At 38.5% G+C, this 18,116-nt stretch overlaps 1 protein-coding gene across 30 annotated transcripts in view; it reads right to left on the minus strand.

Moving 5' to 3' along the window:
- Nucleotides 1-18,116, minus strand: part of LOC107129614 (uncharacterized) — a 487,674-nt gene that overhangs the window by 67,014 nt on the left and 402,544 nt on the right. For 12 of the 30 annotated variants that reach the window (XR_012434176.1, XR_012434174.1, XR_012434173.1 and 9 more), the window contains one exon: nucleotides 17,804-18,024. The exons of the other annotated variants lie outside the window; for them this stretch is intronic. The gene's annotated coding sequence lies outside the window, so the exon portion shown is untranslated. The remainder of the gene's footprint in view (nucleotides 1-17,803; nucleotides 18,025-18,116) is intronic. 30 annotated transcript variants of the gene reach the window in all.

The raw sequence follows: 18,116 nt of genomic DNA on the forward strand, positions 1-18,116 counted from the left end.
CAAAGAATAGAAAAAAAGAATTTAATTTCTTAGAATTTAAATTCTACTAAAAATCATTTCAAATATAGGTGTTTTGCAGTTTATATAAACAGTTTCTTATGCAAATTCCAGATAATTCTGTCTTGGGGGGATGAGTTATAGATTAGTGAACATACATATATTTCTTTAAATTGTGCAAAATGGATATTACTAAGCTGTATTTGCAGGTTGGGCCTTCAGTGGCCACGGCCTCTGAGTCCTGTTTCACATTGAAAACAACCAATAGAGCACATATATCCCCCTTGAAGGGGGAGAAGGTACGATCTGTGTAGTTCTAAAGTCTTGCCAAATGACTTCAGAGCCAGTTACTGAGCTGGAGCCGAGGGTGAGAGAAACACTAGTGAGCTAATTTTGCAATGTTTATATTTGTAACCAGTTACCTAGTAAGCACATGAGAAATTTAGGCCGCGCACGGTGGCTCACACCTGTAATCCCAGCACTTTGGGAGGCTGAGGCGGGTGGATCACCTGAGGTCACAAGTTTAAGACCAGCTTGGCCAACATGGTGAAACCCCATCTCTATGAAAAATAGAAAAAAATTAGCTGGGCATGGTGGGCACCTGTAATCCCAGCTCCTCGGGATGCTGAGGCAGGAGAATTGCTTGAACCCAGGAGGTGGAGGTTGCAGTGAGCCAAGATTGTACCATTGCACTCCAGCCTGGGTGACAGAGCAAAACTCCATCACAAAAAAAAAAAAAAGAAGAAGAAGAAACTTGAATGAAGCCAAGAAAAGAAAACTCTGTTGAATATTAGAAGTCCTCCTTATATCATACTTTGCTATTCATCATTGCTGAGTAACTGGAGGACACAGCAATAATAATAATAATCTCAGCGCTTGTAAAGTAGTCCATACCTGTAATCTCTTTCAAAGAAAAAGTAAATTAGTTTCACAAATTAGCTTAAAGATTTTGCTGGGTTATTAGGGTTGCTACTGTTTTTACAAAAGGCCATTCATCAGGGAAGGCCAAATTCTGAGCCCTCTCCAATCCTGTAGATCTCTGCCAAGAGCTACATGTGGCAATGGAGTGAGGGCTTGACATGTGACTAGTCTAAATTGCAAAATACACACCAGAATTCAGCCTTCGTACAAGATAAGGAATGTAAAATATCTCAGTAATTTTATATTGATGACCTACTGATATATTTTGGTTTAAACAAACATTATTAAAATTAATTTCCCTTGTTTCTTTTCGCATTTTTTATGTGGCTCCTAGAAGTTTTGAATTTCTTGATATGGTTTGTACTTGAGACCCACGTTACATTTCTCTTGGACTGCACTGGGCTAGCCCAGTCGGAGAAAAAAGTAGAGAAGAGTAAGCAGAGCTCACAACAATCACTACAGGGAACACAGTCCTTGTCCTGGATATTCCATTCCTCAAAGTGATATAGAAACTTGGATATGAAGAACCTATGAATGGCTAACTTTCCTTCTAATAGACAAGTCTTTTAAAAGCATCAATTTATTAAATTACATCTATGGCTTTGAGGTGATAACAGATGAGTTGTGTAAATAGAGCATTACACATAAAAATTATCAATAGATGGTAGCCTGTTTTGGGTGTGTTTTGGCTGACAAGTGATACAGACAAAATAATTACCCACTCATAGCCACAATTCAAAACCACTTGGCAAATAGTCTAGTTTAGCGGTTGGCAAACTATGGCATGGGAACCAAATCCAGCCTGACACCTGTTTTATAAAAAATAAAGTTTTATTGGAACACAGCCATAGCCTTTCACTTCCATATTGTCTATGGCTGCTTCTGTACTAAAATGGCAGAGTTGAGTAGTTGTGAAAGAGATCATACAGTCTGTAAGGCCTAAAATATTTACTATCTGGACCCTTACATAAAAATGTTTCTGATGCCCGGTCTATGGTTAACACTAAAGTAAGAGTGGTTCCTTTAAGTCAGATCATGTCTTTGCTCTGCTTAAACTTTGTGACTGGCTTCCCAGCTTAGAGTGAACAAGGAAAAATAGTCAGACCTCATAGCAATCAGCTTCTGGCTCTTCCTGCCCTGCTCCAGGTGGTCTCCTTGCTGGTCCCAGAATACGCCAAACAAGCACCTACTTCAAAGTCTTTGTCCTTATGGCTCCCAGGTGCCCTCCCTCACCTCCTTCAGGTCCTTGTGCAAGTATCAGTGATTGCTGTATACAAAATAGCTGCCTCCTCCCCTTTGCTGCTTTGTATTTCTCTGTAGCACCAATCAGTAACTGGCCTACCACAAAATTCATTTCTCTGTTTACTCTTTTTCCTCCAACCAGAAAGAAACTCCACAAGAACAGGTATTTTTGTCTGTTTTGCTTGCTGCTGTATCCTTAGCACCTAGAAGGATATCTGGCCCCCAAAATACATGAAAGAGTGAGTAGGCAGTTCACTGTTTCTCTAACCACATATGAGCTAGAAAAAATGCGGGCAAGATATGGTTCCTACACTAAGTGATAAGAAATATAATCAAATAATTAAAAAATATATATGCCTGGACATAAGAGGATCAGACACATGGAGATAAATGCATGTCCTCTCTCCCTTCCTTCCTGCCCATCCCTATGCATCCATTCATCAACCCAATCATCCACCTGCCCAGCAAGAAAAACATTTATTGTATTAGGAGAAGCATGGTGGTCTGAGGAAAGTAGTCAGCTCCAGCCATAATTAATGTTGAAAGGCTTTTTGGAAAAGTGTTATACACGATGGGGGCAAAACCACTGTCCAAGCTGGGGATACTGGAGAAAGGAAGACATTTCCGCAGTTATGATGGCTTAGACCATTGGTCTTCAAATTTCATTCAAAAGGTATTTTTTCTATAAGAAATCTTACAGAACTCCAATATATAAATAGAGGTCTTTGATAAAGTCTTCTTTTCCTGAGGAACCCAGAGAGATGTTACCTTCCCTTTCTCTGACCCCTGTTCTCCATGGCATCAGAGGCAACTCTGTCCTTAAGACTCCTTAGAACACAGTTTGAAAATGAACAACTTCTAGAAATGAGACTTCAGAGTTTTCATCATTTTCATAATTCCCAAAACTTATTAGAAGCTAGAAAAAATTAGGAAACCAAAAATTAGGAATCTGGCTTGGTAAAATTAAGACTATGTCCCATCATAGATGTCATAGGAGATGTGATAGACATATAACGAGACATGCGTTCTCGGCTACACTCCTAGTTCTGCCTTAATCATTTGTCGTCTTATTATTATTATGATTAAATGGCAGTCAAGGTAAATGAAAATGTAGACATCAGCAGCAGTAACTGGATAAAGATCAAGACTCTAATGCTGCTGACAGAGCAGACACACAGCCAGGCATGAAGACGAGCTCTTATTGCAGTTCTGACTGTAAGGACTGCTCTCAGAACAACCCTTTTACAATTTTCCTTCCCCTTCTTCATATCCTATTGCTAATATCTGGACATACGCTTCTGGGAAAACAGAAAGGTCCGCTTTTCTGTTAAATACTTTAGTTGCTTATCAGTCTAGGCAACTGTTTGAGCTCACCTGAAAAGTTAAGTGATAAATCACTGTCATTTATTACCACCAATCAGAAAAAAAAAAAAAATCATGCAATTTATCAACATCATACTACAAATACTGAGATAGGAAGTTTCATATAGTACAGGAACATGTTTACACAAAGTTTGGGAGTCCTATGTTGTATTGATTGCTTTAAACAAAGAAATATTTCATGTGTGTGTGTTTGCGTGAAAAAAAAATATATATATATGTATATTCTACGTTTATACTGTACCTGAACAAATGCTTCTATTTTTCTTTTTCTAAAAAGTAAAACTAAAATTAAATTCATCTCCATGCCTTTATCAGCAACAAACAACTCTTAACCACCAGAGGCAATACCATAATATTCAAGAAAATGCCTTCACCTTGGGCTTTGACATCGGCAAAGTGTTTAAAGGTTAATTACCTGAAAGCTTAGGGTAATTTCACTGGATCAAATAGATAAAGTTATTTTTATCTCTTAAGTGTACATTTTAAGGCTAGGCGCAGTGGCTCACACCTGTAATCACTTTGGGAGACTGAGGCAGGAGGATCACATCAGCCCAGGAGCCTGGGCAACATGGCAAAAACCCACCTCTACCAAAAAAAAAAAAAAATTATCTGTAAGTAGTGGTGCATGCCTGTAGTCCCATCTACTCAGGAAGCTGAGGTAGGAGGATAGCTTGGGCCCGGGAGACGGAGGTTGCAGTGAGTTGAGATCATGCCGCTGCACTCGGGCCTAGGCCATAGAGCGAGACTCTGCCTCAAAAAAAAAAAAAAAAAAAAACCCAAAAGTATACATTTTAAATATGATAAAAATATAAATATTATAGCATAACAGGCCAATTATCAACACTGAGCCACAAGGGAGTCTTTGTTCTGCTACTCTATCTGCAGCCTCATTTCTAACCCTGGAAACTCTATTCAGATAGCTTTATTCTAAATATCAAGTAATACACATTTACGTTTTCAGGACTAGTTCACACAAGAAATAAAACTTTTCATTGATGAGAAACTGACCGATATAATGCCAAATTCTAAGTGGTACAATATTTCTTCTTGAGTTTTCTTGAGCTAAAATATACTGACAGCCACATTTCAAAATTGAAGAAGAATTTTAGGATGAAAACAGATATAGTAAGGAGGGCCAATTATTGTTCCCTTTGAATGAAGTTGTTAAACTTTGTATATTTTTGTAGAGAGCTTTCAAAACAAAAGTAGTGCTGTGACCAGTCAATTCAATTAAGGCCTGCTCTGATGCCAGGTTAAGAATCCAAAGTCCACATACATGGTTCTCCCGTTCCACATCAAGATAGCCTTTAAACAAGTCATAGAAATTAGCACTCAGGAAAAAAAAAAGTTTAATAGTATCAACAACTGCCCTCTGCTCTCCAATTCAAGTCCTAACACAACAAGCCACATTTACATTTCTTACCATCTAAGAACAGGTGGCCTTAATTAATTAATTAAATAACCCAATACCACCTTGCCTCTAGACAGTAGTATATATAATATACATCAAACCACGCTCCAGGAAACAATCCCATGTGGTCATAGTACTGAGCAGAAAATGTATAGAAAATATTCAGACACAAGTTGGACTTGTTATATTTATATACCTGTAGTACTGGACAATCAGACTGAAGATGTTGGAGAAGGAGAAGATAGAGAGGAAGAAGAGCAGGAGGAGAAAACAAACAATATCTTTTGCACGTAAGTATATTATGATTTTTATATCAATGGCAATGAATGATAAAAAGCAACATAATAGTAATTAAATAATCCAAATTAAAATGATGAAATTCTATTTTCACAAATAAGCTACTCAGTGGTTTCATTTTTTCTTATTGTGAGTTAAATTTTGGTAAATTTGGTCTTGTGCTTGACAGTGTATGGCAGTCTAAAAGGAATATAGACATATATCTCCACAGCAAATAGTCTTCATCCAACAATTTGACTCTCTATATCTCTTCATAAGTAAAAAATCCAAAATATGGAAAAAAGATATTGTAAAAAAAAGTCTATCTTAACTAACAACAACAACAACATATATTCTTTGGCTTAAGACTCCATACTGTATAATTTGACATATTTAATTCTTATTTTCTGATGTTGTCTTTTTTTAAAACTAGACCGTAAACTCCTTGAGGGCCACAACTGCATGCTTTTCATCTCTCTGTGTTTGGCTGTTGGTCAGTACTCATTATTTGTAATGTACAAGTCAAATCAGATAACCAGTCAGTAACTGAGATGGTTTTCCTAAGTGGTCAGATTATGACACTGGAGCGTATTTCTAGATGTCTCTTCAAATACCCACAGGAATTTCGAATTTACTATGTAGATCTTTATAAAAGATCAATTCCTGGCATTGTGCTAGTGTTTTATACCAGTGTTTTAATGTACTTCAGCACACATGTCAAAAAAATAAGGGAATCAAGAATGAGCTCTTAGAAATCAAAATTATTTTATTTTAAGTTCTGGGATACATGAGCAGGATGTGCAGGTTTGTTACACAGGTAAACATGTGCCATGGTGGTTTGCTGCACCTATCAACCCATCACCTAGGTATTAAGCCCAGCATGCATTAGCTGTTTTTCTGGGTGTTCTCCCTCCCCCTATTCCCACCCTGACAGGCCCCAGTGTGTGTATTTCACCTCCCTGTGTCCATGTGTTTTCATTGTTCAGCTCTCACTTACAATTGAGAACATATGGTGTTTCATTTTCTGTTCCTGCATTAGTTTGCTGAGGATAATGGCTTCCAGCTCTATCCATGTCCCTGCAAAGGACATGATCTCATTCCTTTTTATGGCTGCATAGTATTCCATGGTATATATGTCTACATTTTCTTTATCCAGTCTGCCATTAATGGGCATTTGGGTTGATTCCATGTCTTTGCTGTTGTGAATAGTGCTGCAATGAACATACACATGTATGTATTTTCATAATAGAATGATTTCTGTTCCTTTGTGTATATACCCATTAGTGAGATTCCTGGGTCAAATGATAAGAAATCAAAATTTTGATTGCTGAAAAACATTAGTGAAAGGATTAGAAGATAGAGTCAAAATCTTCCAGATCATAAGGACAAAGACAGAAAGATGACAAATATGAAGGACAGAGAAGAGACGCAGAGGCTCAAGTCAGGGGACGCAATATCTGACTGATAGGAGTCCCATTAAGAAAGACCAGAGAAAACCTAGGGAAAACACATCAAAACAATGCGAGAAAAGTCTCAGGGCCAAAGGGAGGAGTAGTTTCCAGATTACTCTAAGTACCATTCAGGATTAATAAGCCCCAAACATCATTATGACATTTGAGAACACTGAGATGCAAAGAAATCCGAAAAGTTTAATGACAGAAAACAACATTGAATCTAGACAGAGAATTCCTTTTTTTAAGGCTTGTATTTCTTCTCCCAGCAAGAAAAAACAAAGATCAAAAACTTGAGGGTTAAGAAATTATACAAGAAGGTTATAAGTCAAGTTTGAAGCAAACTAAATGTTGTATGGTTTCAATCAGTGATAAAATTAAATAAAGAATCTTCATTTGGCCTCTTGCATTTGACCCCTTTCACAGAGAGACACAGGGGTCAAAAAATTGGAAAAGAAAAGTATGTAATCAGAGCATCGCAACTGGCCCTTTGTTGAAAAGTATTTGCATTTATAGCATAAACACTGCTTACTGGCTTTCAATTTTTACTATCAAGCTGAATAGGAACTATGAGAGATTTCATAATGGTTACAGAATAGCATTACTAACAACCTTAGAAATAGGAAGTAAATGTGTTGGAAATATATGTTGGAAATATATGTTGGAAAGTAGAAAGGTGCAGAGAGCTAGAGAAAAGGATACAGTGCCTGTATCTTCAACTCATGAAGTAGATTTTTAAATACACTATGTAAAATTACCCAAGGACACCAGAAGGAGAGCTTTTTAAAAAGTAGTATCATTAAAAATTTCTACTGAGGAAAATTATGAGACATAGAGACATTTCTCTTGATTGAGACTGTTGAGATTCCTTTATATTTGATGTAAAGTCCGTACATTAGTAATGAACAATTAAAGATCAAGAAAAAGCACATGTGCATGTTAGTCTAGTTTACAGAAGGCATCTCTAGAAACTCACATGAAGCACCACTTAGGGACACATTGTGCAAGGACAGAAAATGTGTCATTTAATTTACAGGCCAGATAAGATCATGTTCATTCTGACATTGTATCCCACAAGTGACTTGGGAGGCTTATGAAGGCATATTTTGGTATGAGCTCATCTTTAGAGTGCCTCTGTGCTTAACATGTACTTTCTCATTTCAGATGGAGAGGAAACTGGCTGATGCAATGACCGTGCCAGAGAGGCCTCCTCAAAACGCTGGCTTTGTTGGGATGGGAACAAGTCCCAAACACTTAGTACTTGTCTGGTCAACTGAAAGAGCTGGTAACACCATTTCTTTTGAAATTCTTTTGTTCTTCAATATAAAATGTTCTTCCTCTGCTTCCATCAGCCTACACTTTTGCAGGACTTTTCTTCCAAATAGTCAGGCCACGTTATTCATATTATTTTGATTGTCCTTGCATGAAGAAATGATTTTGCAACTACATGAAAAGGAGAAAGGCCAGCACCATTGATCTCATTTTTTAAATGGATAAAAAGGTACAGAAGTTAAATAGTGACATTATCACCATAAAGTAGCACCGGAATTCCTGTTTTCTGACTTCCTAAAGAGTTTCTTTTTGAACAACAGCAAAGTTATCTCATGGCACTTTAATGATGTTGCTGTAGAAGTTCAAAAATTCAAGCCAGAATAGTGATCATACAACCCACAGCAAATGGTCATCATGGGTTTCCAGTCCTGAACTAGTTTAATTCAACCTGTTTAAAAAATAAAATGAAAAACTTGAGCTCCAAATGTAAATAAATACATATATATGTATGTGTGTATATATATGGATATATATGTATGTATATATGGAGATATATATCTCCAAATACATACGCTTTCCCTAAGTTTACCTCAGAAGAAAACTAGCTATTTTTAAAATTAACATTAGAATGAAGGGCCTTTGTATTGACTCTGAACACAGAAAGTTAGGAGAGAGAAGGGGAGAAAAAGAAGGGGTATGGAGAGGGAATGTCTTTTCACTTACTTCAGCAGGATTCTTGGGAAGCATCACATAACACAACTGTGTTCCTGAAACATTTTTCATATACTTCCTAAGTATTTCACGAACTCATAGGAACACAGGGGGGAAAGTAAACTTACTTAGGGCAGGAAAAAGAGAAAAGTTTTTTGGTGGAATTTGAATTAATGAAAGTCCAAATACTCAAAAATAACTCTGCAGTCAGATTTCAGGACTTACTGGATGTTTTCCCTTCTAAAGAGTCCGAGGGTTACAAAAACTTCTTTCCAGGGAAAACAACGAAACTCAAATGAATCCTGGGTTTTTCCTTTGAGGGAAAGTTTATTGTAAACAGAATTGTAAGGGAGGGAGAAAAGTGCCTATAGCGAGCTCTGGCATTAATGAAAGCTTGCAGCCACCTTCAGAGCTGGTCCTGTCTGTCAGAGAGTCAAGAGTGCCCTGGAGGAGAAGTGCCTCCCACCACAAGAGCCACGTTTGCCAAATAGAAAGCAAAGCCTGGGAACTCTTCCCCCAGAGCAGTCAGCTTTGGTTCCATTTCCTACCAGAGCAAGCAGACGGGAAGCATTTCAGCCTGACAAAGAGGCACGCAGAAGCCAAGGCTAAAAGTAGACTGCCTTTCAGAGGTTCTAACACTGAAAGAACGGAAACCATATGGGAATTACTTTATTATTCAGCTGAAGCCTTCAGGTGGCTTTAAATTAAAAGGAATATTGTCAACCACATCCCTGGGCTCTTTTTTTTTTTTTTTTTTTTGGTCGCCTTCTCCAACCCTCCCCCTCTTTTCTTTTTAAACTTTACAAGCACTGATTTAGCAGTGGAAATTCCCCAAATATAAATTAAGCATTATATCCACCCAAGAAATTCTTCCTGGCACTTAACCAGTAGTCCAACATTAAAATCTCTCATATAATTCTTGGGAGAATAAATTACAGGGTGTGTGTGTGCGCGTGTGTGCGTGTGTGTGTGTGTGCAAGTGCGCGTGTGTACATACTTTGGGTTTTTTTCCTTCTTTAGAACTATGCTTCATTATATAAAGATATTCACTGACAATTAGACATACAGTGTCAGAAGGGATGTAATTTCCCTATAGGTATTTAACGATACTGAAATGTAGGTCACACCCCTAAAAAATGATGCCCAATTTTTTGTGCATCAATAACTACCACAAGTATAGATTTTCCACCGCTGCTGCCACCATCACAACTGTGAACATCCCCTCCACAGCCCAACATTGAGGCCTTAATTCCTATAACCCTAAAGAGATAAGAATGCTGACTGCATTACTTAGGACAGGCTGGATAATGCTGTGGGAACACACCACCTCTACCTAAATCGCCACAACTTGTAGTAACTGAAGCTTACTTCTTGCTTACATGACATGTTCTACCTCGGTCGGGAGGTCTTTCCATCACAGCCCCTCATCACGGGACCAGACTGTGTAGGCTCTCTCTTGGCCTGTGCTTCAACCAATGTAGGGGGAAGGGGGTAAAGCAAATCACACGGCGACTCTTAAAGCTTCATCTGGGAAGTGATACATGTGACCTCTGCCACATTTCATGGCAAGCCACTTTCATGGTCATGCCTAGACTTAAAGGAGGCAAGAAAGTACAACTGTACTGAGTATCCCCAAGGAAGGCCATCAGGATATCTGTGAGCCTCCCTAATGACCACAGGAGTCTCACAAAGGCTTGAAAGAAACACACACACGCGCAGACACACACACACACACACACACCCATACCAGAGCACATAAAGACTATCATTTGATTCCTAAGGCACACAGATCCTATCTTCTTCTTTCTTACATTCCTAGCGCCCGGTGCAGGGAACTCAATGTCTCCTTGACAAAAGAAATAACAGAGCAGTGGGGCCAAGTGTCTCTGCTAGGTCTCACTTCTTAGCACCCCAGGGTTAATATGGCAGGTTAAGCTGGAAATTTCTTTCTGCTTTTAAAAACAGTGATAACAACAGGCTGGGTGTGGTGGCTCAGGCCTATAATCCCACACTCTGGGAGGCCGAGGCTAGCAGATCGGAGGCCTCGAGTTTGAGACCAGCCTGGCAAAACCTCTTCTCTACTAAAAATACAAAAATTAGCTGGGCATGGTGTAGCACACCTGTAGTCCCAGCTACTTGGGAGGTGGAGGCAGGAAAATTACTTGAACCCAAGAGGCAGAGGTTGCGGTGAGCTGAGATCGTGCCACTGCACTCCAGCCTGGGTGACAGAGCAAGACTCTGTCTCAAAACAGAAACATAAAGAAAAAAAATGGAAAAAATGAATGGACAACATCATCTGTGTTCTTTAAGTACATCTCTGGTTCTCTATAGGACAGTGAAGGAGTGTTTAGTCTCTAGTAAACTTATTAAGACAGAAATTCATAAAGATACATGGAAGAGTTTCCTTGCTAGTTACTTAAAAGAAACCAAGAGAATATTTTATCACTTATCTACCCCTTAACACAAATGCAAACTTTTTTTCCCATTAAGCACTCAGGGACAGAGTATTCCATTTTAACTCAAATAAGTTTCTCTTCACTTAGTACATACGAAACAGCAAAAGAGTATCTGTATAAATCTTTGCTTTCCCAAGAAATAGTCCAAAAAAATATGTGTTATCTTAGAGAGAAGCTAGAAGGTCAAATGGGAAAAGAGACACAGAAGAAGAACCTTATTTTCTCCAGCTCAGAAATACTTCTCTACCATTCCTTCTCTGGTACATTAACCTCGCCCTACACCCTGAACTTTTAATGAGGAAGAGTGAAAGAAATTTATTGGTGGGAGACTTAGGAGGCTTTTAGTAATGTTAGAATAGTGCTTACTGTTTACTAGATACATGGAGAGACTTAAATAAAAAATTCATGCCAACAGTATCTGTACAAGCAACCAGCTATTCTTATTTATTCCAACAGACATGGTCACATAGAACTCCAAGCTCTATTATCCAGGTTCAGACGGCCACTCTGGCAACAACTGCATAGGGTTTGAAGCACTTCCGGTCCCAGAACAAGCCCTTCGTTTCACAGAGAAGTGCTGAAGATAGTTTATTCCAGCAAGAACTCAAAATTCTACCCAAAAGCTATCACCAGGGTGAAAAACAAACAAACAAAAAAAAAACAAAAAAAAAACACCTCACCAATCTTTCAGGCTCAGCTCCTAAATTAAACTTTCTTTCTCCCTCTCATGCCCAAGACTAACCAGAACCCACCATCTCTGTCATCAATGACTGACTCCATCACATGAAACAGGACCAGAGGTTGATAATCCCAGTTTAGCAGAGTCTCTCCATGGTAAACTTTGAGAGAATTCATATCCTCCCATCCTAGAGTGACTTTGTATACAGGCATCTCATTTGAAAGGTGTGTGAGCACTCTTTTTTGTTATTTTTACTTTCTGATCAATACCAGTAAATGCCTGAGAACTGTATAATTATGAGAAAGCAGCTCTAAAGAATATTAGCTTTCATGTATTGAAAGGGACTAGTGCAAAGGCAGCAACTACAGTAGCAACTGACATTCATGAGTGTTTTCTAAAGCACTGGGTTTTATGCCACAAGCTTCATCATCTCACTTAAACCTTAAAATAACCCTATGACATGTGCTTAGTAATTTCATTCCAAAGAGTGCAGTATGGAAAGAAGTTGGGGGAAGGCAAGTTTGCAGTGAAGAGACTTGGCACTATGACCTCAGCCAGGTGATCAAGGTCAACATCTATAGTGATAGGTCATGGTGATCATAGGTACTCTTGATATGATGGTGGAGAATGGTGCTTCACCTCTGTGGTCTTCCTCTCAAAAACCCATAACCAAGTCCAATCATGAGATAAATTCCAATCAAAGGACGTTCTACAAAATATCTGACCAGCACTCCTCAAAATTGTTAAGCTCATTAAAACAAGGAAAGGCTGAAAAAAACCTCATAGTTCAGAGCAATCTAAAGAGACATGACTACTAAATGCAGTGTGGTATCCAGTATGACCCTGGAACAGAAAAAGGACGTTAGGGAAGAGCTAGTGAAATATAAAGATCAAAAAAAAAAAAAAATACTCCAAACTGTGGAGTTATTTAATAGGAAAGTCCCAATGTTGAATTTTTAGTTTTGACAAGCATACATAATAAGGTGACAATAAAAGAAACCAGGCAAGTGATGTAAGACTACACTCTTCCTATTTTTGCTACATTTCTGTAAATCTAAAACTACTTAAAAATTAAAAGTTTATTAAAAAAAAAAAACTCTGAGGATGATTCTCTTATCTCCATTCTAGAGATGAAAAGTTATAGGTTCAAAAAGTAACTTATCAATGTTATAATACAGAGCAAAAGAACCCTTCAGATATGCCTACTTCGCATTTAAGCAATCAATGGAATAGGGCTGTGGGATAGGCCCTTGCATAAGATTTATAAAAACTACTTAATGCCAGATACATGCTGAGGAAATTAAACTGAAAGAATGTATTTCACTTACATTCCTCGTAACGATATACTTTTATTTTAGCATATACTCTTAAGCAAAGGGGCCATAACATACTTTCTAAATATTTCAGTTTTATTTTCCATCACAAATTTCAATTACTCAGTCAATGCTATGTGATGATCACATTTAAACAAAATTAGCTTAGGATTTTGCCAAAATGTTGACACTTTAACATTCCCCAAGAGAAGGCGGAATCAGCCAATAGACCTTTCACCCTATAATGTCCTATCTTTTAGCTCCTCTTACTTGTGATACCCACATTTTCTCTTCTGATACACTAACTGGATATTTTGGTGCTGGTGAACTCAGCCTCCTGCCATAACACAGGATCAGTGGGTTATAAGTTAGAGTGCCCTTCAAAAGAGAATGACTACATCAGTATAAAGAAAGCCTAGCTTATACTCTGAGTTTCTTCAGATCCTGAGACATAGAAGATCAGCTGTGGCTGCTCTAGAAATCTGAAGACAACTAAATGCCCTCTGAAATATAAATTCTAACAGTGTTATCTACCAAACCAGTGTTTCCCACAGTGTGAAGCCAGCCTCTCTGGGAAAACTCCAATATCCTCCCAGGAAGGCTCACGCAGTCCAAGACATATTCTTTTTTTCCTTGGGACTTGCCAAAATCAGACAGTAGGATTCAACAAATATTTCTAAATACTGTACTTAATATATTGTTCCCTGTGAGAATATAAAGTGGAAGTGATCCAACAAGTAAGAAAACAGGCTGCCTTCTGTGTGTGATTAGATTAGCCTGCCTAAAGACATGTTTTTCTCAATCTTGTTCTATTTACAAGTCTTTTTTTTTTTTTTTTAAAGGGCAAGTGATTTCTCGAATTATTGATTTTACTACTCAGGGCTTGTCTCAGGAAGAGCTAAATCTCTTTTTCTTCCCTTTGCACTTCAAACTATCCCAAGGCAATTCATTAAAGGCACCATGTCTGTTTTAACAAGAGGATAGGATAGAGAGAAGAAGGGGGAAGTGAAAATGACAATTTTCTCACAAAATCATAACAAAAGGGCAATAGAATAACCAATGGGCTAACTCTCCTGATTCAATGGACAATGGACATAGAGCCAAATCCAAAGTTTAACTTCTTCCCTTCACCAATCAATAGGAAAGAAAGAACCAAGTTCAAGAATCCATAATCATCCCCCCACACAGGCAGGCAGAAGGCATAGACAAGCACACAAACACACACATGAAAAGCAACTTTGACACATTGGCACTGACCCAAAACAAACTCTTCCTCTCAAGAATCTTTGCTATTTTTATAACTTATGAATAACGTTTTCAGAGTTTTAAAACTCAAAAAAATCCCTTTACTTTGGAGCCCTTGATGGTTCAGGCTGGAATTTTTTTTCTAATCTCACACCAGCAGAAGAAGTCATGTTAAGAGGTCATTTAAAGGATTAAACTTCTAAGATCATTTTCATGAGAAAGAGACTGGACATCAGGAGAAGACTTGTCCTTTGGGTAGATTCTTAGGGACTCAGAGAAGCATTTAAACTCCTCAGTGAACATCTCCACATCAGCCTGAATCCTGACCCTCTTCCAGTCAGACATCCCAAATCTAAACCTCCTATTTATAGCCTCAGAGTCTCAACATTCCAGGCAAGTGGACACTAAAGTCATCACACTCAATCTCCCCACCCCTGCAAATCCTGTCCTAACTTCCCAAAGGACACCTGCAGAACATTAAACCAAGATTAAGCATCAAAGCCAAAACCTCACAAAATATGGAAAAGTCAGATTTTTCAAAGCATTTGCAAATAAGCTTTCTAATGTCCCTTAAAGTTTTTCATTAATGATAACAAGTCTTCTCAATTTTTGCTTTTGACTTTCCAGACAATTCATGGTGTCAACTATCTACAGTACAGAAAAAGTTTCACATATTTAATATGTGAAACAGCATAAAGCAGATAAAACACATATGTAAAAATATGAAGCAAAATGTCAGTCTGACATCATAATTTTTTTTTTTTTTTTTGAGATGGAGTTTCACTCTTGTCACCCAGGCTGGAGTGCAATGGCACAATATCGGCTCATTGCCACCTCCTCCTCCTGGGTTCAAGCAATTCTCCTGCCTCAGCCTCCTGAGTAGCTGGGATTACAGGCGCCCACCACCACACCCACCTAATTTTTGTATTTTTAGTAGAGACAGGATTTCACCATGTTGGTCACAGTGGTTTGGAACTCCTGACCTCAGGTGATCCACCTGCCTCAGCCTTCCAAAGTGCCGAGATTACAGGCATGAGCCACCATGCTAGGCTGTGACATCATAATTTTTACATGCCCATATTACTTTCATATTCATATTACTGACTCTCTACTGGTAAAGCTACATTGATGCAGAATATCAAACAAAACGGATTCAGCAATTCATGTGAAAAGTACATAGCAACGAGACCAGAGTCTTGTCCAGTACCCGGCACGTAGAGGCACACAAATATTTGTGGAACTAATTAATCAATCACTAGTCTTTAATACTTTCTGCTAAGTCATCGTCTAGGAAAAAAAGAAGAAAAGAAAAGAAAGAAACCCCTCTCCTTTCCTCGTCTTCACAAATATCTCTAGGTAACTTATGAGTATACTCCCAAAATGCTATTTCCATGTTTGCCATTTTCTGTATTTAATATGCAGGTAATACACTTGAATGTTAGAAAATTAAAATAACAGATAGGCAAGATACAGCCATTTAATTATTCTCTAATCACACAGCTGTAACAACTTTTAGGTTTGTATAAATCTCACAAACTATAATATATCTGCACATACTGAATGCATGAAACACTGACTTGTTAGTTTTTTTAAAAAACAGGGTCTTAGAGAAATCTACACCACTGCTTAATGCCTCAAGTGGCATTTTATTGCATATTTCTGCTACAGTTTATTTGACCACTGTAATATTGTTTAGACATTTCTAGCAAAAAAAGTAAGTTTGCGATCAAGCATTCTTGTAGCTAAAGTTTTTACACATTTGATCACTGTCTGAGAAAAAATTTGCCTAGAAGCTGAACTGCTGAAACTCTGAGTAAGAATATTTTGTGGCTTCTGATTTTACATATCATGAAATCATCTTCAGAGAGTATATAAAAAATTTTCCCCAAAATAGCATGTTTTTTTCCTTACCCATAGTAATACTGGTTTTTACCATTATTCTCCAACTGAATCAGTTTAGCAGTTTAAAAGTATGTCTTGTTTTACTTTACATTGCTTAAAGAAAGGGTGATTGTTTCACATATTTAAATGTAAATAATATGTATGATATTTTGAAGTAGACACTCATAACCAATAGCAGGTACTAGAAGCCTTGAGAGACTGGCCACTTTTTACAAAGCACAATCTATATTGAAGTCTTGGTATTAACTGCGTCTGTATTTTTAAAATTAAGATTGCTCAAAACTTTTGTGAAAATTTTCTAAACCTCAATACATATCAAGATGGTTCAACAGGATGAGATACACATTTTTTTACTAGCCCCTTCACCTTATCAGCAGATACTTTAAAATGTCTAGATATTCACATTCTCTCTTTATCTCATGGCCCACTTGAGTTTTGCTTTAAATTGGTGCCTGTGTTGATGTATGCACACACATATTTACATATACATATATGTGTGTACACATATATCTGCTCTACATATGCAAACTCCACCTCCCGGTTTCAGGCGATTCTCCTGCCTTAGCCTCCTGAGTAGCTGGGATTACAGGTGTGTACCACCACACCCAGCTAATTTTTGTATTTTTAGTAGGGACAGGGTTTCTCCACATTGGCTAGGCTGGTCTCAAACTCCTGACCTCCGGTGATCTGCCTGCCTCAGCCTCCTAAAGTGCTAGGATTACAGGCATGAGCCACTGCGCCCAGCCTTGTGTGGTTTTTTAAAACCACTGCATACATAAATATTTGATATATGTTGATAGAAACGTATACACACATATGCATACATACAGAGATTCAAGACCTTACATTTTCCCCCTTAGGCTTAGCAAATCAATTAATACTAATGTTTTCTTGTTTACTATTTTATCTTATTTCATTTATTTATTTATTTTTGAGACAGTCTCGCTCTGTTGCCCAGGCTGGAGTGCAGTAGCACAACCATGGCTCACTGCATTTTCGACCTCCCGAGCTTAAAGGATCCTTCCATCTCTGCCTCCAAGTAGCTGGGAGAAGAGGGGGATACCACCACACACAGTGAATTTTAAAAAAACTTCTTTTAGAGATGGTGTCTCCCTATGTTGCCCAGGCTGATCTCGAACTCCTGGGATCAAACAATCTTCCTGCTTCAGCCTCTCAAAGAGCTGGTATTATAGACCTGAGCCACCACACCCAGCCTCTTGTTTACTATTTTAAAGGAGTGATCCCAGGGGTATTCTCACTGCAAGACACCACAGAAAGAAAATAAAACACTATTTCTCCCAGATTCTTCTACTCGCCATTAAACAAGTGAGTAAACAGCAAAGAAGCCTACTTCAGAACTATCTGACCTGCTCACCCCACTGAGCTGCCAAGAGCTGCACCCGCTGTGTCCCACAAGCATGACAGGCTCAGCTCTGCAGGGAGCGGGCACAGCCCCACACAGTCATCGTAACCGACATCTGTGGGCAAGACGCCGAGGTACACCTCAATCACATGTGCCTGTCACAGAGCACTCGCTCACGCACCTGCTTCAACCGTGTGAGCTCAGCCTGTGGGTTTTCCTTGATTGATGTTGGTGTAACTGCTTCACGCTCTCCGTGGGTGAAGGGAAGTGGGCTCTGCTCAGAGCAGTTTGTGGTGCTTCGCACTTCCACTTGACATTACACAAGGAATAGCAAGTTACAGAGGTAGGCACACGCCTGCAGGCTCTCCACACCCTCACTGACGGATGGAGAAGGCATCGAACCTTAAAATAAAACAACAATGAAATAGGGGCTTTGAGAACCAGGAAACAAGCAGGCGAAGGAAGCATCTGTCTCTTTCACTCCGAGCCAACCC

The sequence above is a fragment of the Macaca fascicularis genome, chromosome 4 (genome assembly GCF_037993035.2).
Source record: "Macaca fascicularis isolate 582-1 chromosome 4, T2T-MFA8v1.1".
Lineage (NCBI taxonomy): Eukaryota > Metazoa > Chordata > Mammalia > Primates > Cercopithecidae > Macaca > Macaca fascicularis.